A 24190-nucleotide genomic window follows, 5' to 3' on the forward strand; every position below is an offset into this window, starting at 1 on the left:
CATCTGGAACTGGAGGAGTGTGTAGTAGTCAGACACAGGGATGGAGGGAAAACAGTCCACCTCTGGCCATAAGCATGCAGCTCGGCAAGAGTTATAGAATCCTCAGTAGGCCTCAAACTTTTTACTTTTTATTATTTGTTGAGCTCCCATATTTGCTGTTTAATTACTGAGGGAGCTTATTATATTGAGTGCTTACATGTGAGTCATTTGCTATTTTGATTTATGGTTCTTTGTTTTTGTGAAACTTTCCGATACAGATTAACTTTAAACTTTTTTTATTGTTAATTTTTAAAATAAACTAGTTTTGGTAGAATGGTAGTAAAGGGACCAGAAACGTAAGTTTATGTCCGCCTATGGAGAATTTTGGTGGGGTAGGTTGTAGAAGAAATGAAGTGCCCTTTTATTAAAGTTTGTTACTTTTTTTTTTTAAATTTTTATTTCCTTATGATAGTCACAGAGAGAGAGAGAGAGAGAGAGAGAGAGGCAGAGACATAGGCAGAGGGAGAAGCAGGCTCCATGCACCGGGAGCCCGACGTGGTATTCGATCCCGGGTCTGCAGGATCGCGCCCTGGGCCAAAGGCAGGCGCTAAACCGCTGCACCAACCAGGGATCCCATACTTTTCTATTTATACTTTAAAGCTGTTGTTTGAGAAATAGATATTACCTTAGCAATTTTCTTTTCTTTTCTTTTTTTTTTTTTAATTAAAGTATACTCTATGCCCAGTGTGGGGCTTGAACTCGAGACCCTGAGATCAATAACTGAGCTGAGATCAAGAGTTGGATCCTTAACCTAAGATTGAGCCACCAGGGTGGCCTGGCAATTTGCTATTTTATGTGGTGATATTTATAGTGTTAATGGTCAGAAAGTTAATATCTCTTTAAGTAATTTTAAACTTTATGCTTTCCTAGAACTGATGAGTTGCATTTGGGGCAGAACTAAAAGACAGCACATATATCACCTCCCCAGCCCTCCTTTTTGGGGGCAAAATCCATTTGTAAGTGCTGGCAATAATTGTTGTAAGGCTCATGTACCAAAGCTGATTGTTTTTCTTTTTTTATTTTTATCTAGTTTCTTTTTTTTTTTTTTTTTAGGATGGTTCCTAACTCTTTTCCAGTCTTGTGTAGAATAGACCCCATTAGCTGGGAAGGAGATGAGTGGAGATTGTCAGGGATGCATAATGGTGGCAGCAGTTAGCAAAGCCCAGCATTACCTTGGTGCTGGATGTAAGGATTCTTTCGAGTTATCAGAGTTATCAAGAAAAACTTAAAGTTTGTTCAGGATGCTCACTCTTACAGAGATAAGGAAGTGAAAATATATTTCAGAAATATTTCCATCCACTGTTAAAATTATGTTCTGATGCTTGAAGAAGGACCAAGCTTCATTTATATCGGGACTTTATTCATCCCAAAATGAAGAGAATGGGACTTTCAGATTTCTGCTAGGTTTAAAATTCCTCATTGCTCTCTAGGAAATTTACATATGATAATTTCATTCTTAGAAATATAGTTAGGGTAATACTTTATCTCCAATCTAGTCAGCTAAGTAAAAATAGAATTTATAAATACATTAAATTCTATATTTCTTTATTGATTCTTTAATATTTCTATGAAAATGTAAAATTTTTATAAACCTGGCATGTGTTATACATTAGTTTTTTCCTATATTGACTATTACAGAATGTTAATTTATAATTATTTAATTTTCTTGGCAAAAGCCATTATATTCTCACTGGGTAGGAGTCCTTTAGAAATTTCTGTTGAGGGCAGCCTGCGTGGCTCAGTGGTTTAGTGCCGCCTTCAGCCTGGGTGGGGCGTGATCCTGGAGATCTGGGATCGAGTCCCACGTTGGGCTCCCTGCATGGAGCCTGCTTCTCCCTCTGCCTATGTCTCTGCCCACTCCCCCCATGTGTCTCTCATGAATCAATAAACAAAATCTTAAAAAAAAGAAATTTCTATTGATGTGAATTCCAGCAAGATTCAGGGACCAGCCCCTGACTTTGTAAGGACCAGATAGGAGGAGTTCACGGTCTATTCTGGATTTGCTCAGCATCCTCATTGTCACCACTTGGTCCTTGCTAACATCCAGTCTCATTTGGACTTATTTCAGTAGCCTCCTAACTGGTCCTCTTCTTCTGCCCTTGCCCCCTCCAGTCTGCCCTTGACTCTTGGGATCCTGTTGACAGGTAGTCATATGTTGTCATGTCTGTGCTCAGAATCTACTGCTGAGCTAATGTCTTTATTGTATCCCATAAGGCTCCCATGGCCTAGCCTCCCCACTCCTCAGACTTCCTCTCCTTATCTGTTCTGGTGACATAGGACTCTTGCTTTCCTCTGGCATGCAAAGGTCTCCTTCCATGGTGTTCACTCTGCCTGGAATGCTCTTCCTGTAGATATGTATACGACTGGCTCCCTTGCATCCTTGGACTCTTTTTTCCAAATATCACCTCAGTGACCCACGTATCTAAAATCTCAGCCCTCTCCCAGTATTTCATATCCCTGCCTCTGCCTAGTTTTTTTTCCCCTCCTTAGCATTAATGCTAACACTGTGTATTTTATTTATCTGTGTATTATCTCTATTTTCCACTAGAATGTTAGCTCTTTGAGAAGAGGGATTTTTGTCCATGTTGTTTACTATATCTCTAGCACTTGGAACAGGGTCTGGCCTATGGTAGGTGCACAGTAAAAATTTGTTGAATGAATGAGTATTTCATAGCACAGAAATAGCATGGATTCATCCTGGCCTGTGAATTATATAAATTCTGAATTTGGTGGAATGTCAGCCAGTATCTAGTCAGGAAACCACTCCAGGTGCTTCAGTCAAAAAGGATTCTAATTTGGGGTGCCTGGGTGGCTCAATCAGTTAGGCATCCTGACTCTTGATCTCAGCTCAGGTCTTGATTTCAGGATTAAAAAAAAAAAAAGAGTAGGTATAATTTGAGGAATTAGATACAAAAGGAAGTGCTGGAGGAGTAAATGGGGAATGTGGTATTATTCAGAGCCTGCACAACCCCATTTTGCACCGATGCTGCTGGAGTTGACTGCCACCAGGCAGGAACCTATACTCCTGTTAGGGCTGCTACTAGAGCCTCCTGGGAGCCCAGCTACAAGGAGGTTGGGAACGTAGATTTCAGGCCTGATGATTCAGGGACTAAGAACTGACATAAACTGTCTAGCGCAAGGGCTATTTATTTAATTCATTTGGGGAGATGAACTTAGATGTAGGACAAACAAAATTGAGTGGTTTGTGCTGTGATGTTCAATTAATAGCACAAGGTGAGATCTGAGATCATGAGTGAAACATTAGAAAGCTAAGAATTAAATCCCAACTTAGCCTAGTCACATCCATGTGTTGAACCACAAAACTGAACTCAGCTCTAGAAATGGAACACGACAGGAAACATATCTTCACTGTGGCCATGATCTCTTAGCGTGATTAAGTGCTCATTTCCGTGAGTTCAGTAAATCTGTGTTTAGGCCCAATTGTGTCCCAGATTAGATCTCTGTCACCTAAAGGATCATACTGGCTTCTCCTAATCTGATTACAGAGTCGTTACTCAGAGTCCTGTTGTCATTTACAGGCCTAGGATGTGACAGGCTTATATTTATGGTACCTCTGACCAAGTGCTCCTTTTTCTGCTTCTGAGATCATCCCTGGCTCCCCACTCCCCCAAGATGAATTGCCAGTATCTAGTCGTTCCTCTTCTCCCTTCCTTTCTCTTCTGACTTTATGAACAAGGGCAACAAAGTCTAAATATACTTGATTACTAACCATATTCTTGTTCAGTACTCATCAATATTTATGACATCGATCTATCAATAATAAGCTTATTTTTTATTAGGGATGACAGCCATTTTAATCTCTCACGGAGGGCGAAAATGGTGGAAATGGTTGGAATTGGTGGAACTCCCATTCCTCCCTTTGTCCTTTCCTCACTTCCCTAGACCCCAGTTAAGACTGGCCCAGAATCTAGGTTGAAGGTATGATTCTTGGATGTGAAGTATATCATCGATAGATCAAGAAATGACTTACTTCATCCTCCCCGCCCCACAACAAAATGAAATCCTGTGCAGTGATTATAGATTTAGAATTCTACCGTGATTTATTTTTTATAATATTCACATCCTTTTTTCCTTAAAAACTGAAATTCTAAGGGCTATTAATATTAAAAAGTCTCTTCAGAGAGTAATTTACTATGTTTTTGATGAATTAAATAATTTATGTTCACGTACCAGCTTATTTCATTCATCAGTAATGCTGATTACTTTTATTTAAGGATAATCCTATGCTACTTATAACCATAAATTAAAAGATTTTTCTTGTGCTGGTTTGGACCCATCTCATTATGTTCACGGATTCACTTGTAAGGATATAATCGATTTCTTTTCTTTTTTTTTTTTTGGATATAATTGATTTCTTAAAATTGTACCAGTATCTTAGTTTTCTAATAGGATTTAGAAATTATTTTCTTCATCCAAACAAACTGAAAATAAACTTCTTTATTTTAGTAGTAGTTTCTATAGCAAAAAAATTAACTGCCAGAGCAGCTTAGATTCTTCTGTTTTTTTTTATGCCCCTGAATAAATGAGGCTTAATATTTGTGTTTTTACTACTGACAGCTATAACATTTTATTTAATGCTATAGAGAAGGAATCCTTGAGAGGACGGGCCATACTGCATGGGGAGGGATGGCCTCTAGTGTATTTGCCTTTTTAGTCTTCTGAAAGTACCTTTCTGAAATTGAAACACCATGTTAGAAATACTCCCTTATCAAAATTTGTTGAGAAAAATGTTCTATTTGAATATAAGCAAAAATCATTTATTCTACATGCTTCCACTATTTCCCCCCTTTCTTTTTTTTTTAAAGATTTATTTATTTATGATAGAGAGAGAGAGAGAGAGAGGCAGAGACACAGGAGGAGGGAGAAGCAGGCTCCATGCAGGGAGCCCGACGCGGGACTCGATCCTGGGACTCCAGGATCGCGCCCTGGGCCAAAGGCAGGCGCTAAACCGCTGAGCCACCCAGGGATCCCCTATTTCCCCTTTTAAAATGATTTTATTTTACCCTGAAGTTGCTCTGTTTTTGAGCTTATTGGAGGATCTCATCCTAGGAAGGTGCTGGGCAGACGGTGTTGGGGCTGGGAGGCTGCAACCTGGAGCAGGTGAGAAGTCAGTCTTGTTTTCCTGTATCCTCAGATGCTCCTAAGGAGCTGATGTCTTACAAAATACCTTTAGACTTTAAAAAGAAACTGGGTGTGTGTGCGTCTGGGTGGCTCAGTTGTTAGACCTCTGCCTTCAGCTCAGGTCATGATCCCAGGACCCTGGGATCAGCCCTGCACTGGGCTCCCTGCTTAGCATGGAGTCTGCTTCTCCCTCTGCCTCTCTTCCTCCCCATGAGCCCCGTGCATATTCTCTCAAATAAATAAATAAAATCTTAAAAAAAAAAAAAAGAAGGAAATGCCTTTAGAAACTGTTATGTGTTTTTTTAAATCTCTAAGTGGGGTACACTAGAGCTAGGAAAATATCTGTGACCCGGAGACCCTTGATCTTAACTTCTTAGAAGCATTTGCTTTTATTTATTTTATTATGGGACGTTTCAATATATACAAATGAAGAGATAGTAACATAGTGTATCCCCATTTACAGATTATCCCACATTAATGTTTTGTTATTTTAGAGGTACTTTGTAATGAATTTTGGCATAAAACACTTGGATTTTATATTATCTTTTTTTCTTTTTGGCATTATGTTTTAAGCATATTTTTCTCAATTTGCATCACAAGTTTAAGTGTGCCCTAGTAACTCCTCAGACTAGTTGTAGAAAAGCATTAACTGAGTTTTGCCTTTGAATAGAAATGCACTGAGTATGAGATAGGTTGCTGCTAGAGTGATACTTTATAAGAGGTTAAGTCATATATAGAATATCACTGATAGGCTCAGCTTAGCCAATGAAGACCCTCTGCTTTCACTTACAGGATAGTCAGATCTAAGTTATAAAACTGGTGGAAGCTAGATAAAGTTTGTAAATGACTTCTTCCATTCTCTTTCAATGTCCTTCCTCCATTCTCAATTTGTTTCTCCTTTCTGCCAGCCATCCTACAGATATTCATCAGTACTGCATGTACAACCCAAACAAGCTGGGAGCTTTTACTGTGGGAGGGTTGGGAGATGCTAAACCAATTGGGACACAAATCGAATCTAGTATTTGCAACAGGTACTTGGCAGGTAAACTTAGTGATATGCTAGAGAGTAAAAGGGGGATGTGCTCAACAGGGTGATTAGAAAAAATAATCTTCCTATGCTGGTGATATCAGATGTGGGAAACAACTGTGAGGAGAGCACTTTGGGCAAGGGAATAGAACTTGCAGAGGCCCTAAGGTAGAAAAGAGTCTGCGGTGAAGTAGGAACCCATAGAGGGAGTATGGATGGAAGGAAGGTGGAGTGGTGTAAGTAGGGGACTAGATCTTGCAGGGCTTTGTAGATCTTGATAAGAGGTTTGGAGTTTATTATTTAATAAGCTACTGAAAGGCTTTAAGCAGAATTGTGACAGAATATGCTTTGCCTTTTCAAAGGTATCTATCTGCTCTTTTGAGAACTCTTTTATTTAAAGATATTTATTTGAGGAGAGAGTGTACAAGTAAGGGGGTGGGGGAAGCAGAGGGAGAGGAGAAGCAGGCTCCCTGCTCAGCAGGGACACCCTCCCCCACCCCCACATGGGGCTCCATCCTAGGACCCTGGGATCATGACCTAAGCTGCAGGCAGGCACTTAACTGATTGAGCCACCCAGGCACCCCTAAAATTTTGAAAATTCTTTAAAAAAAAAAAAAGAAAAAAGATACCTGCTTCGTGGTGAATGGACTTCAGGAGTGAGAGGGGAGGCGGTTTGAATGCTATTGCAGTAGTCCAGCTTGAATTAGGGTGATGGCAGCAGGAATGGAGAGAAGTGGTTGATTTTAAGGAATGTGGGGATGGTAGACTCAATAGGATTTGCTAATGGCTGGGGTGATGGTTGGTATTGGGGCTTGGTTGATTGTGTAGTACTGAGGTGGGGAAGCCAGGGAGAGTTGAGTTGGGGAGTAAATTGGAGCTCACCTTTGGTTTTGTGGAACATTGAAGTGGAGATTCTGAATGAGTACTTGGACATACATGTCTTGAGCTCATACATGTCTTCATAATATTGGTAGTGCTCATTGCCACAAATTTGCATGACATCACCTCGGAAGAGAACGTCAGATGCATGTGGGGAGAAAAGTACTCAGTACCTGGTTCAAGGAAATCCTGGTAGTTTAGTTGATGTGGTTCTGGAGGAGCCAGAAGACTAGGAAGGACTGAATTGAGGGGAGGAAGGAGAACCAGGAGAGTGTCACATTTGCTGAGGGAAGAAAACGCTCAGAGGATGAGGGACAGTTTACTGAGTCAGCGGGGGCCTAGATTGGGTTAGGCGATCGGAAGGTCGCAGTTGCCTGGCCAAGAGGCCTATGTTAGGATAGACGGTAGCCAAATCGGGGAAGAAGGGAGGAGTAGCATGTGTGGACCAGCGTCTGAGATGAGACATATTACTGTGAAGGGAGCAGAAAAGGGCTTGAGGGGTGATTAGAAATTTTCTTTTCTTTTTAATATTTAAATTCAGTTTGCCAACATATAGTATAACACCGAATGCTCATCCCATCACATGCCTTCCTTAGTGCCTGTCACCCAGTCACCTCATCCTCCCACCCTCTCTCCTCCCACAACCCTTTGTTTGTTTCCCAGAGTTAGGAATCTCTCATGGTTTGTCTTCCTCTCTAATTTTTCTCCACTCAGTTTCCCTGGAACTTTTCTTACTGGTGTGCAGCATTAGAACATGTTTGCATGCTGCTCAGAAGGGATGTAGTACCGAAGGAATGCTGAAGGTTTTGTGTTATTAAATGGGTGTTGGAGGGGAATCGAGAGCCTCAGGAAAGGGAGTTGTCTGAAGGATGGAAGCAGATGCCAGCAGGTGGTGGGAAAATAAAGGAAGTTCCTTGGCACCCTCACCTGGCTCTGCATAATTTACTTTGTTCTCTCCTGGCTCTTGGATTCTTCAGTTTTCTGAATATGAGTAGATATCTAATTTGTATTAAAGAAGTGAAGAAGCAGGAGTTTATTGCTACTTCTTGTACATTGAGTTGTGTCTTCTTTAAGGAGAGGAGAAGGATTTAGAAATAGCACAAGATGGGGGCACCTGGGTAGCTCAGTTGGTTAAGCGTCTGCCTTCAGCTCACATCATGATCTCAGGGCCTGGGGATCTGCACCTCGGGCTCTCTGCTCAGTGGGGAGCCTGCTTCCCCCCTGTGCCGCCTCATCCCGACTTGTATTTTTTTCTCTCTCTTCTCTCAGTCAAATAAATAAAAATCTTAATAAAAGAAATAGCATAGGATGTACACAGATACTTACAAGAAGTCACACTCATTTTGTCAAGGATATTACTTTAGAAATACTGTTAATATTTTTTGAAAAGTGGAGGTATAAGCTGCGAGAGAAGGAAAGAGGCATGGGGATGCTTATTTCATGAGGTCGTCTCCTGTGAATGCTGGAACTACTCCCAAGTTGCTATTTAGGTTCAGCCTTGGACTTGACAATGTAACATGTTGCAGTCCTTTCCCTCTGCTCTTTGAGGGGGTTTTCTTTATTAAGTGTGTAAGACTGAGTCACTTGGAGGGGATGTGGGAGATTGCCGTAAGCAGGTTAGATTGTGGTCCCATAAGACCACAGGGACTTTATTTTGTTCGCCACTTTAAGTGTGGGTGAATAAGTGAGGTATTAAAGTAAGTATCACTATATTAGTAGCCATGGACAGTAAAATCACTCCAGCATTTTCAGAATTTTCAAGAATTTCCTTTTTTGTCCAGAGACCAAATTCTTGTATAAAAGATGCAAATTAGAATACAGTAGGATACCATTACATACTCACTAGATTTCCAAAAGTGTCTAAATCTCACTGTAGGAAGTAGGTATGTGGAGCCACGGGAGCTTTCCACACCAATTCTGGGCGTGAGACAGTACACCCACTTGGTGAAAGTTCAACACTGCCTGCTTTATGCCACCCGCCCCCCCCACCTGACCTCTGCTGGGACTGTGCCGAGGAAGCTGGCATCGTCCAGGCTGTGGCCATGAGGTTCCTGAAGTCCAGGGGGGCCGTGAGGTCTGATGCTGAGTGAGCAGGTGGTTCCTACTTTGGAGTGAGGAGTGTAAACTTCGAGTTTTAGTACTTTTTCTTCCTTTGCCCTTTAACTTGTTAAAGACTGTGTTCTGGATCTTAGAATGCTCTATATATTTTCTCTTCTCTTGCTGTTAAAGGTAAGGTACCCCCCCCCCTCAAAAAAAAAGCAGCAATCTAACTAAGACAGAAGCGGTTATGTGGTCTTTGATGAAATAATTCTTCCCTAGGTATACCTGGCCATCTGAGGCAGAAAATTGACAATAGTTGTAGACTTTATTTTCTCTCTCATTTTTATTTTATTTATTATTATTTTAAGGGAGAGAGAGAGAGAGCAGGGTGGGGAGTGGGTAGAAGCAGAGGTAGAGAGACGATCTTAAGCAGGCCCCACACTTAGTGCAGAGCCTGATGGGGACTCCCATCTCCCCACCCTGAGATCATGACCTAAGCCAAAATCAAAGGTCAGATGCTTAACTGACTGCACCACCCAAGTGCCCCTCTATGTTTAACTTTTTGAGAAATTTCCAAACTATCCAAAATGGTTGTGTCATTTTACATTCCCGCTAGCAGTGTATGACAATTTTAGTTTCTTAATATCTTTGCTGACACTTGTTATTGTTTGTCTCTTCTTGTTTTGTAGCCATACTTGTGGTTTTAACTGGGGAAGTAGACATTAAAACAGTGAAATGCAAAGAAAAAAAAAAGACTACACAAAGAAAAACCACAGTGAGTTGCCATTACACAGTCACCAGTCATGCCAGTATTTCACAGTTGACTCTAGAAAACGGGTAGATGGAGGTCTATTAGTTTTTATGATACAGAGATGATTTTGGCTTTTTAATTTATTTTTATTGAGGTGAGGCTGCCTTATTTAAAAAAAAACAACACAACAGTTTTTTTTTTTTCAGGTAATCCCTACCCACCCCCCAACATGGGGCTCAAATTTACCATCCCAAGATCAAGATTCACATGCTCTACTGAGTGAGCCAGCCAGACACCCCAGATGAGTTTGCTTTATATTTTCATTTTGGGATCTTCCAACTTCATAATTTCTCTCTGTTGTATTGAAGTTCATGCCAGCTGTGTTCACTCTATCAATTCACTCTATCAATACTCATTGAAGGCCTGTCTGTTCTCAAGAGTCCTGAATGAATTTAGATTTTGGATTTGGCTGTCATTTATTGGTTGTGTAATCTTGGGCAAGTTAAAAACTCCTTTAAGCCTCATTTCCTTACCTCTAAAATGGGAATATTTCAAAGGGTGGTTGAATGGATGAGGCATCATTTAGCATTGTGCCTGGCACCATGAGTGTTCAGGTGTCAGCTCTCTTCCTCTTTCACCTTAAGACAGTTTTTGTAGAAAATAATCCTTCATAAATAAGCCATGTTCCTTTATGAAATATTCTAATTAACTGGTTTTTGTCTAATAGAAACAAAATTATGTGAACATTTTGGCAAAGATAAAACCCAAAGTAAACATAGTAATATACCGAGTTATAAGCATTTCCTAGATTGTGACAAAAAATATGATTTTAAATCACTCTTAATTCTTAGGAGTCACACTATTTTTTGTTAATTCTAGATTCTTCTACTTTAAGGTATAAGTCATTTAAAATTCTTCCAGAAGGGGCTTCTGGATGGCTCAGTCAGTTAGGTGTCCAGCCATTGGTTTCAACTTGGGTTCTGGTCTTAGCGTTGTGGGATTGAACCCTGCCTTGAGCTCCTCGTTTAGAGAGGAGTCTGCTTGTCCCTCTCCCTTGCCACTTCCCACCACCACAGGTTCTTTCTCTGTCTCTAAAATAAAGTTTTAAAATTCTTCACAGAAGATTTTTAGAAGTCACGAGTATAATCTAAAATCAAATGTAGGGACACCTGGGTGGCTCAGCAGTTTAGCGCCTGCCTTCGGTCCAGGGTGTGATCCTGGGGTCCCAGGATCGAGTCCCACATCAGGCTCCCTGCATGGAGCCTGCTTCTCCCTCTGCCTGTGTCTCTACCTCTTTCTCTGTGTGTGTGTGTCTCTCGTGAATTAATGAATAAAATCTTAAAAAAAAAAGTAAAAAAAAAAATCAAATGTATTTTTGCAACTAATTTGTAAAAATGTTTCTGATAAAAGGTAGAGGGAAATGATTGTAATTTTTTTTTCTTTTTGTTGAAAATCATGAACATATTTTTGAGAAAATGTCTCTTATGTAAGGTAAGATCAAGTCATGTTCTGTAACAAGTGAGGTTTGTATCCTGAGTTAATGACTCATTAAGGATAGTGAATGTTACAGTTTGAATGAATTTAAGAATCTGTAAGGAATCTGTTGCCTGAAATTCTTTTATCTGGAATAAAGTTCTTACATTGTGTTCAGTATTATAAAATTTTGAAGCAGTGGTGGGTAGAAAGATGAATTTAGCAGAAGACTTGCCTCGGTCAGCTTTGAACAGCTCAATCATGTGTGCCACCAAGAGGTGTACCCATGATGCCATATTCTTCCCATTCTAGGTTTATTTGTTACTTACGGTCCCTCTGTAACAGTTTATCCTTTAGGTAAAGTGTTGAAGAATGAGTACTTTTATTATATGGAGTACAAATTAATGCATAAGTTGTAACTAGGTGTGTTTTGTGAATGGGTCAGACTGTCTATCACTGTTTAGGGTTCTGCACTGAGAGCAGATGGAAGGATATTTTCCACTGAACCAGTGAGTGTTTTTGCCAACATTATAATCGAATCCCATAGCAAACTTTTTGGATGATTTTTTTTTTTTTTAAGATTTTACTTTTAAGTAATCTCTACACCCCGTTTGGGGCTCAGACTTACAACTTTGAGATGAAGAGTCTCCTATTCCACTGACTGAGCTAGCCAGATGCCCCAGCAAGTTTCTAGATGATTTTGATTAGGTTTTTTGGATGTTTAATTTATAAAAACATGATTTAGGATTTAGGAAAGATAGCATAAAATATTTAAATTTTTTTTAGAATTTTATTTATTTATTCATGACAGAGAGAAAGAGAGAGAGCAAGAGACCCAGGCAGAGGGAGAAGCAGGCTCCGTGCAGGGAGCCCGATGTGGAACTCGATCCCAGGTCTCCAGGATCACACCCCGGGCTGAAGGCAGTGCTAAACCGCCGGGCCACTGGGACTGCCCAATATTTAATTTCTTAGTAGCGTATAACAATCTCTGTGTTTTTGTTTAGTCTCTTTAGCGTGCGGTTTTGAGAGATGTTAGCTTTTCAAATGTAAAGCAGATGGAATATGCTCTAATCAGTATTATGTCAATTTATTATATTGATAGCTGAATTGGAATTGAGCTTGCAAAAACAGAAGTGTACCTTTCGCTTTATTTTTAGTTCGAGCACCTTGAATAATATGAAGGATGGGCCCTAATTCTTGACCTTTGTGTTTATTGGTCAGTGTTTTCCTAATTACTAAGATAAACAGGATTGCGAGAACTGCACTGTGTTGCTGTCCTTTTTAAGTGGCTGTTAAATCTTGTTCATCTGCCACCCAGAATATCCAAATACTGACTTCCATTCATTGCATTCACTTTGTATTGAGCCATTCTCTTCTCAGCCACCCACACCACAGTCCCTGCTCCTGCTGCCCAGCGGAGCTTCCCAGTACTTGCCAGTGGCCTTCATGCGGGCCACACCAGTGCCCTTTTGTGAATCTTGGTTCTCCCTTGTACTTAACTCCCTTTCCTACTTTGCTTTGTTGGTGGTTCACTCTTTGTAAGAGGAGACTTTCTTGCTTCTGACCTCTGGATTTCTTTGTATAAGGTACACAAAGTGAGTTGCCTCTTGGCTCACAGAAAGTGTTCCTTCTTTCCCCCCTTACGATTCCCCCTTCCCTGAGTTTCTGATATGCAGCTCTCTGCACAGTGCTGCCCACACGGTGCTGCCCACATGGTGCCTGTGGCCTTCTCACCCACAGTGCTGCTGAGTCCTCTGTCCTTCCCCTGCTGGCGGCCTACCTTTCAGCTGCTCCTGGGACTCTTCATCTCAGGTAGCATCCCAGTAGGATGCACCCTACTCGCAGATCTCAGTTCTTCACTGTCTGGCCTTTGACATGATAGCATTTGGAGTCATCTTTGATTTTTCTCTTATTTCCTCCTTTGAAATGTCTCTCCGACTTAGTCTTTCCTTACCACTGCTTGTCTGCCCCAAGAGCTCATCTGTGGGCTAGTTGGCACCTTCCTGCTTGTCAGCTTTTAGTCTGCACTGTCCTATAATTGGCGTGTATGGCAGGTGACAAATAAACTTCACAACGTAGTACTGCTTGGGTCTTTCCTACTCAGCGCCTTCTGTGGAGTATAATATAATTCCTGCATGTTATTTACACTCTCTTGGCCTTACCTTTCTGTACACTGAGAGCTTGAGCTCTCCTGCCACCTTACATGCAAGCGTATAGCACCCTGGCCACCCTCCCCCCGCACACCTGGTGCCAGCCTCATCCCTGCCTTGCTGGCTTTTGCACACTGCTTGCTCTGGTGGGAATGTCTCCCGCTCTCCTCTGGCTTTCTGAGGGTCTTTCCATCTTTCAAGATAAGGCTCCTGCTTTGACTTTGATGAGGCTGTTTGCAGCTCCCTTGACTTACAGTTAACTCTCTTTTCTCTGTGCAGCAACTTTTCTAATGCCTTGCCTTTCCAAAATTCCCTCAGTGGTGGCTCTGTCCCTAATTGTAAAATCCTTTAGGGTAAGGCAAGACTGAGCTTTGTGGCATGCTTGGCCGTCCCTGGGATCCTGCCCAGAACAAAGGAGTGTCTGTGCTCAGTAGTGGTCGGAGGTGAATTGTGAGAATGGTCAAGCACACATTATAAATATATTGGTTTCTAACTGTTGGTAAATACTGGGAAACGGTTCTAAAGATAAAGATATGAAATAGATGTTATAAGGTTAGTGGTCTCTGCCTGGATGGTTTCATCTTTTACCTGGTGTCTTTTTGTTGATAGGGTATAGATATTATGGAATTAAAATTCATTGGGGGAAGCCTTGAACAAATTACCTTATTTAAACATCTTGTTTTATGAGTTAGGTTCTACTTATACAGAGAGAGGCCCATTTGCCACTTCCAGAGGCAGCTACTGTAAAGCAAATACTATGTTATAAATAAAATGTCATTAGATAGACATACTATATTTTGGTTGTACAAATTAAGTGAATGTCATCTTACTTTGAAATATGGTTCCATTTACCCCTGTGCACATTTTTTCCTACTTACTTTATGTAAAGAAAAGCAAATTTCTTGTATAATTTCCTTTCCCAAAAGCATTTCAGGAATAGAAAGGGCCTACCGGCTCGATAGAGGGTTAAATCAGGACCAATGAGCCATTTCCCCTGGCTGGACCACGGCTCTCCCTTGATACCTGTTTCCCTTGGCCTTCTCCCCTGCGCTCCAGGCTATAGGAGCAACAGAGGGCTAGAACAGTTTTCAGATTCTTCTCTCCTTCCCAAATGTGCCTTGTTTGTTTGGTGAGAATGAGAGAATCCACTGTTTGAGTTAAAAGGTTCCTATTGTCCTTCTCTTTTAGTATGTATGTTATTCTACCTTGCTACTTACTTTGGTCTTCTTTCCCACTAGTTTGAGGCAAAAGGATGTTTTATCTTTGTAGCTGCTATGCAGTAGAGCATAGTCTAGGAACCAGAAAATATTTGCTGAATGAAATGCTCATGTGTTTAAAAGCCAGATTTACTCACAGAGTAAAGGATTATATTATCTGGCATCAAGCTTTTTTCCCTGTGTTCTCTCAAATTCTCAGCAGATTAACAACTTTGTTGTTCAAAACCAGGGGTTCTTAAACTTTCTTGTATTGCATGTACCTCTTTGGTAAACTAGTGAAGGCTGTAGACCTGTTCTCAGATTAATGGTTTTAAATAAATGCAATACATAGGATTACAAAGGAAATTAGTTCTATATATTTGCACTATCTGTAATATGATATGAAAATATGTTCTTTCTGTGGTGACAGAGTAACAGTTATTGTTGCTGTGATTTGTTGCTTACATTCGTGTTTGAAGGCAATCTTAAATTTCACTTTGAGGTTAATGAAAACAAGTGTCATAACTTCCTCTCATTTAAATTCATGGACCCCTGAGTTCTCTTCATGGACCCTAGGACTCCAGGTTAAGAATCTTGTTCTAAAACAGTGGGAATAGTGGGCTCCTGGCTGGCTCACCTGGAAGAGCATGTGACTCTTGATCTCTAGGTTGTGAGTTTGAACTTCACGTTGGCTTGTAGAGATTAGTAAAAATATAAATTTAAAAAGTGGGAATAAGAGAAACTACTGAAGGCAGGAAGACATTTTAAGAAATTTAATTTAGCACTGTTGCTGATTCTCCTAAACAAGTCTGGGATAGGGGAGTGAATAAGATTATTGTAAATCACTGAGGATGTTGATGGACAAAGATTTAGGGCTTAAGTAATTTCTGTTTTACAGTGATAACATTTTGGGAACCATGGGAGTAAGGGACTCATAGCTCAAGTGCATAGGATACAGAAAAGCTTTTAAACATATTCATGTGTTGTCTTTCTTAAGCATGTTTGGAAATAATGACAGTATTTAGTGGGAAATTCATGAATTTTGGAGTTAGAAAGACCTGAATTCTTTTTTTTTTTTTTTTTTTTTAGAAAGACCTGAATTCTGAGTAAATTTCTTTTTTTTTTTTTCTTTTTATTTTTTTATTTATTTATGATAGGCACACAGTGAGAGAGAGAGAGGCAGAGACACAGGCAGAGGGAGAAGCAGGCTCCATGCACCGGGAGCCCGATGTGGGATTCGATCCCGGGTCTCCAGGATCGCGCCCTGGGCCAAAGGCAGGCGCCAAACCGCTGCGCCACCCAGGGATCCCTGAATTCTGAGTAAATTTCTTAATCTTGCTTGAGCCTTGGTTTCCTCGCCTTTTCAGTTTTATAATATTTGCATCAGAGTTCTGTGAAGGTGAAAGGAGTGCATGTGCCAGTGCTCAAAGCTGCAGACCAACGCTGGTTTCTCTGGGATGGCAAGTGGCTTGCCTCTGCCAGTAGGTGTCCAGGGTCTCATCTGATCCAGAAAGTATGGGTATTGGATTAAAGGGATCTTTCATATCCCTGTAGCTGGAAAAGCTGTAAGCCCTACTTCTCAGGCTTCCTGAGATGCACACTTCCCAACTAGACACAAGCTGTGAATACATTGCTTGGAGCAGCAGATAACTAATTTTGAATGCTTATTAACCTTTCAAACATTTTCAAACACACCATTTCATGTCATCCTCATAGCTACTCTTCACAAAAAGCTGGCATTCCCACTTTATAGATTGAGATTTTGAGACCCAGAAGGGTGAAAAGTCTTCTGAGGTCATGAATTTGTATGTGATGAACTAGAGTTTGAAGTCAGTATTACAATGCATAAAGCTTGGTTTTTGCTTGTTTTTTGTTATGCAATGCTGTTTCACACTGCTTCCCTAGTACTCCAATGGGAGATTCCTTTCATACTCTTGCTACAAAAAGAGCACTGCATCGGAAAGAATATATATGTATGTATATTATTATGTTCACTTTGGAGAGATACTAAATATTTTTAGAAGATTTAAAAAAAAAAATTGAAACAGTGAAAAACGGAGCAAATTTGGAAGTACAGGAGAGCTGTCCCCTATCCCTCCAGCCTTTGTCAGTAGGTTGCCCTTCTGATGCTCCATCTCTCCGGGATACCCTGGTGTGTGTGTCCTATAGTAGGGACATTCTCCCGTAGTAAGTACAGTATAGCCATCAAATACTCCTCAGACCGCAGTCCGGTTTGACCAGTTGCCCCAGTGAAGCTCCCCTCTCCAGCCTTACCACCTTTCGCCTTTTGGGGGGGAGCAGAAGGAACCAGTTAGGAATCATGCTTTGCGATTGAATTGCTGAGTGTTCTTCAGCATTTCTTTTGATTTTCACAGTCTCAGGGATATTGATGTGTTTAGAAGTTAGGCCTGGTATTTTGTTTGGAAACATTAGGCCTGTTATTTTGTAGATTGTCCTTCAGTTTGGGTTTAATGTTTTCTCAAGAGTAAACTTAAGGTTACGAATCTTTGGCGGGAATATCACAAAAATGGTGTCGTGTCTCATTGTATCTTGTTTGTAATTAGTATTTTGTGAGTAGATACTTTGAAATTATCCCCTTCCTCATCAAGTTTTCAGTTTATTAGTTTACTATAGATCTATGTCAATACAGACTCATTTTTTTCTATTTTATTCTATGAGTTATAATTTTGTTATTCTCATTGCTTATATTGATGTGTGAATTATCCCAGATTTGGCCAGTGGGAGCCCTGTCAAAGCTCACTTTTTTGTTCTTTTGACACACCTCCATTATTCTCTGGATCATTTTCTTGCTTTTTGGCACAAGCCTTCTAGGCCAGGGTTTTTTACCTCTACACTATAGATGTTCATGTGCATGGTTATTTATCTCTATCCAATTTGTTCTGCAAGAAAATAGAACATTTCAATAGAACATTGAAAAAGTAACTACCAGATGTTAACCTTTTTTGTATCCTTAATAATATATCACTTGGAATGAATTTCTGATAACCACAGTGGAGGTGGCAGGGAACCTGCCATTCCCTTTTGTGCATTTCTTCTTTTTCCCTGAGGTAGGAAAAGAAATCTAGGTAGCTCCAAAAAAAAAAAAAAAAAAAAAAAAAAAAGTGTTATTGTGAAGGCCTTTTCATTGTCAGAAAACAAAGCAAAACAAAATAAAAAATATTTTTGGTTGAAAAAGTATTTTCATATCATTCAAACAAGAGTGGAAGAAGCAATGTGCTCTTCATTTGCTGGCTCATCTGTCACATACGTAATGAATATCTCCCAGATACAGGAAGTATTACAGGGCTCATTGCAAGGCAGCAGGGATACTGGGGCAAACAAAAATCAACATGGTCCCTGCAGTACTCTCACAGAGCTTACTATCCAGTGGACAAATAGTCATGAAAGGAGATGCCCTGAGTTGTGGTTCTTATATGTAGAATGACAGATGTTCTACTTTACAAATTATTCTTAAGCAAAAGTCCTTTGTGAACTGTAGATGTGTTCTATAAATGAAGGATTTCTTTCCTGTTACTTCCTCTTTTAGTATTTCCAGTCTTTTTAGAATTACTAAAGAAGCATCCCCTGAACTAGCTTCCAGGCTCCTCTTCTCCATCCTGAACATCACTGCCCATCTCTCTATATGTACACTACATTTATTTTCAGATCACTTAGCCCTGTTCAAAGACCTTCAGTGTGCCCATATTTCCTTCAGGTTGAAGTTCAAACCCTTGATAAATGATATCTTTAGGCTACCCCCAACCTAATGTCCCAGTCTTGTCTCATGACTTGTCTTGAAGCCCTCAACCCAAACCAAAATGGCCTACTCCTGTGTCTGAGACACACATTGCACTTTCCCATTCCTATGCCTTTGCTCTTATCCTTTGCCTGGAACTGTCTTCATCTTCCCTGTTTTGCAAAATAACATCTTCATTCTGAAACCTGCTTTTTTTTTTAATTTTTATTTATTTATGATAGTCACACTCAGAGAGAGAGAGAGAGAGAGAGAGAGAGAGGCAGAGACACAGGCAGAGGGAGAAGCAGGCTCCATGCACCGGGAGCCCGATGTGGGATTCGATCCCGGGTCTCCAGGATCGCGCCCTGGGCCAAAGGCAGGCGCTAAACCGCTGCGCCACCCAGGGATCCCTGAAACCTGCTTTTAAACCCAGGCCTCCCTGTACTTTTACTCCCATCGTGGCTGCAGTCTCCAGAGTATTTAATAGTCATCATTTGCCCTCTTATGTCGCTGTGAGGTTTTTTTTTTTTTAAGTTTTATTTATTTATTCATCAGAGAGAGAGAGAGAGAGAGAGAGGCAGAGACACAGGCTGAGGGAGGAACAGGCTCAATGCCGGGAGCCTGATGTGGGATTCGATCCCGGGTCTCCAGGATCACACCCTGGGCTGAAGGTGGCGCTAAACCCCTGAGCCACCAGGGCTGCCCTCTGTGAGGTTTTCTTAACTGACATTCAGGCCCTCAGAGCGTGGTACCATATTCAGTAAGTTTTTTCTGGTTGATAAGAAAAGTGACCTGACTACATTCAACCCTACTCCCAAGGATTTAGGAAAAATAAAACAAAACAAAAATCTTAATATGCGCTGAAAGAAAAAAAGTTACTTCTCTGTACCAGTATTGTATTTTGTTAAGTCACAGTGCATCTGATTTAACTGTCTCTTGCCTCAGCAAAAGGTAAGCACTTTTGTGATTTTGAGGATCTTGTTATCAAGGAGACTTCAGACTGAAACAGTTGCATCCCGTTTTGTCCTTCCCTTTGACCCATTTTGGTACCAGGGATGGGCTGCTTCAGCTTAGCAGGTGCATGTATTGGCTGTGTCAATATGAATGTTCAAGGTGGTACAAATGAATGATCATGCTACTGAAAGCTTGAGGGACTTAAGATCCAATATTTAGGGGCGCCTGGGTGGCTCAGTGGTTGAGCATTTGCCTTTGGCTCAGGTCATGATCTTGGGGTCCTGGGATTGAGTCTCGCATTGGGCTCCCCGAGGGGTGCCTGCTTCTTCCTCCTCTGCCTATGTCTCTGCCCCTTTCTCTGAATAAATAAAATCTTTTTAAAAAGTCCATTTGTTTCTTTTTTGTACATGAGTGATAAGGAAGCTTGTCTCAAAATTTCAGGATTCTGCCACTTGATTATCTATTATAATTAAAAATGAAAATCAAGATAAAACCACCTAAGTCATTAAAAGCAATTCACTAAAAAGAGAAGAAAGAAATGCCCCTGAGTGCTATGAATGAAAAATGAATGTATCATGCTATGAGAGCATAAAACAGGAGGAACCACAAATTTGTTTCATTACCTGACTGTGATCTAGCAGTTGGTGATAGCGCTCCTTTTTCAGTTAGAATCCCGTATGATAACTTCAAGAGATGGATTTACAGTGATAGACCAGTTTTTTTTTTTCTCTTATTTTTCTAGCTTCAATGGTCATTATTGAAAGAATAGATGTGTCAATAAAAGAATTGTCAGGAATTGGAAATATTCAGGTAACAGTGATGATCTTTTAATCAGTGCATACTTGTTAAATATCATTGATTTTTCTGGAAAGATCTTTACAATACCAACTGTGTTTTGGATGTAGTACAATGTAATTTTGGATATTTGTCATGAGAATCAGCTCTCTTGCTGCTCAGAATGGATAAATTCTCCAATTGAGTAGCCCTGTGAATATCGTTGATGTGACTAACCATGCACTCTATTATGTCTTTAAGACAATTAATGGTCTGCCACTGCCTCTTTGTTATAATCTTTGAGAAGGCTGATTTATCACTATAGTTTTATTTCATGGTTTACTTCTTATTATGACAATGTTCAAACATATGCAGAAACAAAATCTCATTACTTGTTTTCTACAATTATCAACATGTGGCTGGCTTATTTTGTCTGTACTTTCCTCTCTGGCAGGTATATACAATTTTGTTTCCCTCACTGCATCATTTTATAGCAAATCTTGAGTATTATGTCCTTCATAAATAATTTAGTATTTAAAGTTATGACTTTTTAACCATAATACCTTTATGGCATGTAAAAATCAGTTAATTTTTAAAATATTATTAAATATCCCATAGGTATTACCAGTATTTTAAGTTCTTTAATATGTGAAGATTACAGTTTGATTTATGGTATTGGCTGTTCTGCAGAACCTGTAGAGGTTTTTTTTTGTTTGTTTGTTTGTTTTTTGTTTTTGAAACTGATATAAAAAGAATAGTTCTGTTTCTGGAATGAAAATGTAATACCATATTTTTGTAAAACATTTTGAGCCAAGACCCCAAAAAACTAAACACACATACACACAAAAACAGCCAACCATTGGAAATCTATATATAAATATCAATCCTGATCAAATTACACTGGAATGATTTTATTTTCCTGTTGTTTGTATACTTAATACCAGATTTCTTGGGGAAGAGAGGAGGCTCCTTTGAAAATTGCTGCTCCAAGTTTAGCAACCTGGTGCTGACTAGGTGAAGAGTTTGTGGGCTCTTGAGCCCAGTGGCTATCAGATTCTCAGTGGCTCAGTGGCCTTATTAGGGCCCTCATGACAGGTATCCAGGTTTTGCTCCAATTATTGAGTGTGGGCAGTTTCAGCAGGTGCTTAAATGAGCACTTACTCTATGCAAATAAAGTACTGAATATGGAGTTAATTTGAAATAGTAATTCTCTTGCTTTTGCTGTAATTCAGAAATAGCACAATACGTAGTGAAAGTAATATTTGAACTTTTCAAAGAATAAACTGGGCAGTGACACAGAAAACAAAGTTTAAAACAGGTAGTATTCTTCTGTTCTACGCTCCTTTCCTTCCTTTGCTAGAGCAGTAGTGTGGTTCCTGTATTAGAAATGAGGAGCTACGCACTGGCAAGAGCACAGGGAGTATGAGTTGCCATCCACATCCTGTTGAATTCAGGATGTTGAAAGTGAGTTTTTTTCCACTCAGGATCACCTGAGGATTTAAGAAAAATTGAGGTTTCTGGAACCTTGATTATATGCACCTGTTTAGGTGGTATGGAACCCCTTTCCCTCTGTTGATGTTATTGAGGTTTAGTAAGTTGATACAATCATGCAACTATTTCCACAATTTAGTTTTAGAATACTTCCATCACCTCCCACCCTCAATTACCAAAAATAACCAGCCTCTGCCCTAGCCTCAGGCAACCACTGATGGCTTTTTTTTTTTAAGATTTTATTTTATTTTATTTTTTATTTTTTATTTTTTTTAAGATTTTATTTTTTTATATAATCTCTATATTCAATTTGGAGCTTGAACTCAAAACCCCGAGATCAAGAGTTGCATGCTCTACCGACTGAGCCGGCACTCCTGCTGGCTTTTTTCTCTACAGTTTTGCCTTTCTACAAATTTCATGTAAATAGAATCATTCAGTATGTAATCTTTTCCACCTGGCATATTTCATTTTGTATGATGTTTTTGAAATTTATCCCTGTTATAGCATGTATCAGTTCATTTTTATTGCTGAGAATTATTCTGTTGTGTAGATAACACCATATTTTGTTTATCCATTCACTAATTGATGGACATTTGGGTTGTTTCTGTTCATAGTGGTGAACACTTGTGTAAACATCTTTGTATGGATATGTTTTCATCCCTCTTTGGTAGATACCCAAGAGTGGAATTACTGGGTTGTATGATAACTGTATTTAAACATACAGCTCTTAAGAAGTTCTTAAGGAACTGCCAAACTGTTTTCAGAGTGGCTGTACCATCTTCCATTTGCACCAGCATTGTGTGAGAACTGTAGTCTCTTTACATCCTTGTGAACACTTGCTGTTGCTAGTGTTTGACTTCACCTATTTTTGTTAGTATGTAATGATATATCCTTGAGGTTTTATTATTTTTTTTTTTTTATTTTTTTATTTTTTTTAAATTTTTTTTTTTTTTTATTTATTTATGATAGTCACACACACAGAGAGAGAGAGAGGCAAAGACATAGGCAGAGGGAGAAGCAGGCTCCATGCAGGGAGCCCGACGTGGGATTCGATCCCGGGTCTCCAGGATCGTGCCCTGGGCCAAAGGCAGGAGCCAAACCGCTGCACCACCCAGGGATCCCATCCTTGAGGTTTTAATTTGCTTCCTTATCTTTTCATGTGCTTATTTGCCATTCATACATTCTCTTTGTGGAAGTATCTATTTATAGCTTTTGCCTGTTTAAAAAAATTAGATTGTTTACTGAGTTGTAAGAGTTTTTTCTTTATTTTATTTATTTGGAGAGAACGAGGGAGAGAGCCCAGGGTGGGGCAGGGGTGGGGGGGGGAGAAGGGTTGAGGGAGACAGAAGGGAAGCCTACTCTGCATTGAGCAGGGAGTGCATCATGACCTTGAGATCATGACCTGAGCCTAAACCAAGAGTTGGAGGCTTACCTGACTGAGCCATCCTGGCACCCCTGTAAGAGTTTTTATATACAGATCCTTTATCTGATAAATGTTTTGCAGGTTTTTCCCCCCTAGTTTGTGACTTGTCTTTTCTTTTTCTAAATAGAATCTTTTAAGAGCAGAAAGGCTTTAAACTTTGAATAAATCTCAGTTTGTTGATTTTTTAATTATTGTTTGTGCCTTTTTGGGGTCATATCTAAAAAAATCTTTGCCAATCCCAGGCCAAGAAAATTTTCTCTTTTTTTCTAGATGTTTTATCATTTTAGCTTTTTTTTTTTTTTTGTAATTTTAGCTTTCACATTTAGGTTTATGCTTCATTTTGAGTTTTTATGTATGGTGTGAAGTAAAAGTTGAGGTCACCATAGTGATGTTTATCTTGTTCCTCTGACTTCTCTATTGGATAGAAGTTCCATCCAGTTCTGGTTTGATTCCCTCCTCCCCTCCCCTCCCCCTCCCCAAGACTTTTTCATAGTTGATGTTATATTCTTCCATCAGGGAACACATAATGTTTTGGGTTGTCTTTTTTTTTTTTTAAGATTTTATTTATTTGCAGAGAGAGAGCATAAACAGGGAGAGGGACAGAGGAAGAGGGAGAAGCAGACTCCTCGCTGAGCACAGAGCCAGATGCAAGGCTCAATCCCAAGACTCTAGGACCCTGAGACCATGACCTGGGTTACGAAGTCAGACACTTAACTGATTGAGCCACCTTGGTGCCCCTCAGATTGTCTTTTGTTTTGTGATTGATGTAAGCTGTTATTGATGGTCAACAGATCCATTAATTTTATTAGAGATCCTGTCATTCCCTCATAATTTATTTTTAGCTGGATTACTTTTGTTAAAAGAAACATCTCTTTCTCTTCTATTTTGTTATCCAGTGCTATAGTTGTGTATGATCTCTTTAGTTGCAAATGCAGTGACTCTGTTAACAAGTTGTTTGTGGTAGGTATTTTTTCTAATGCACCATTTCCCAGTTGAATTGGCAGACAAACAGTTTCAACTAATTAGCAAATTGAGGGTTTTTTCCTTCTCTCTGCATTAATGTCTTATGAACAAACCCTTCTGTTGGAAACTCTGCTTAAGAGTGTTCTTGGCTT

At 39.8% G+C, this 24190-nt stretch overlaps 1 protein-coding gene across 12 annotated transcripts in view; it reads left to right on the plus strand.

The window, feature by feature from the left end:
- Positions 1-24190, plus strand: part of SFMBT1 (Scm like with four mbt domains 1) — a 130403-nt gene that overhangs the window by 19316 nt on the left and 86897 nt on the right. Inside the window, exon 2 of one of the 12 annotated variants that reach the window (XM_077858559.1) lies at positions 20130-20197. The exons of the other annotated variants lie outside the window; for them this stretch is intronic. The gene's annotated coding sequence lies outside the window, so the exon portion shown is untranslated. The remainder of the gene's footprint in view (positions 1-20129; positions 20198-24190) is intronic. 12 annotated transcript variants of the gene reach the window in all.

The sequence above is a fragment of the Canis aureus genome, chromosome 19 (genome assembly GCF_053574225.1).
Source record: "Canis aureus isolate CA01 chromosome 19, VMU_Caureus_v.1.0, whole genome shotgun sequence".
Taxonomy (NCBI): Eukaryota; Metazoa; Chordata; class Mammalia; order Carnivora; family Canidae; genus Canis; species Canis aureus.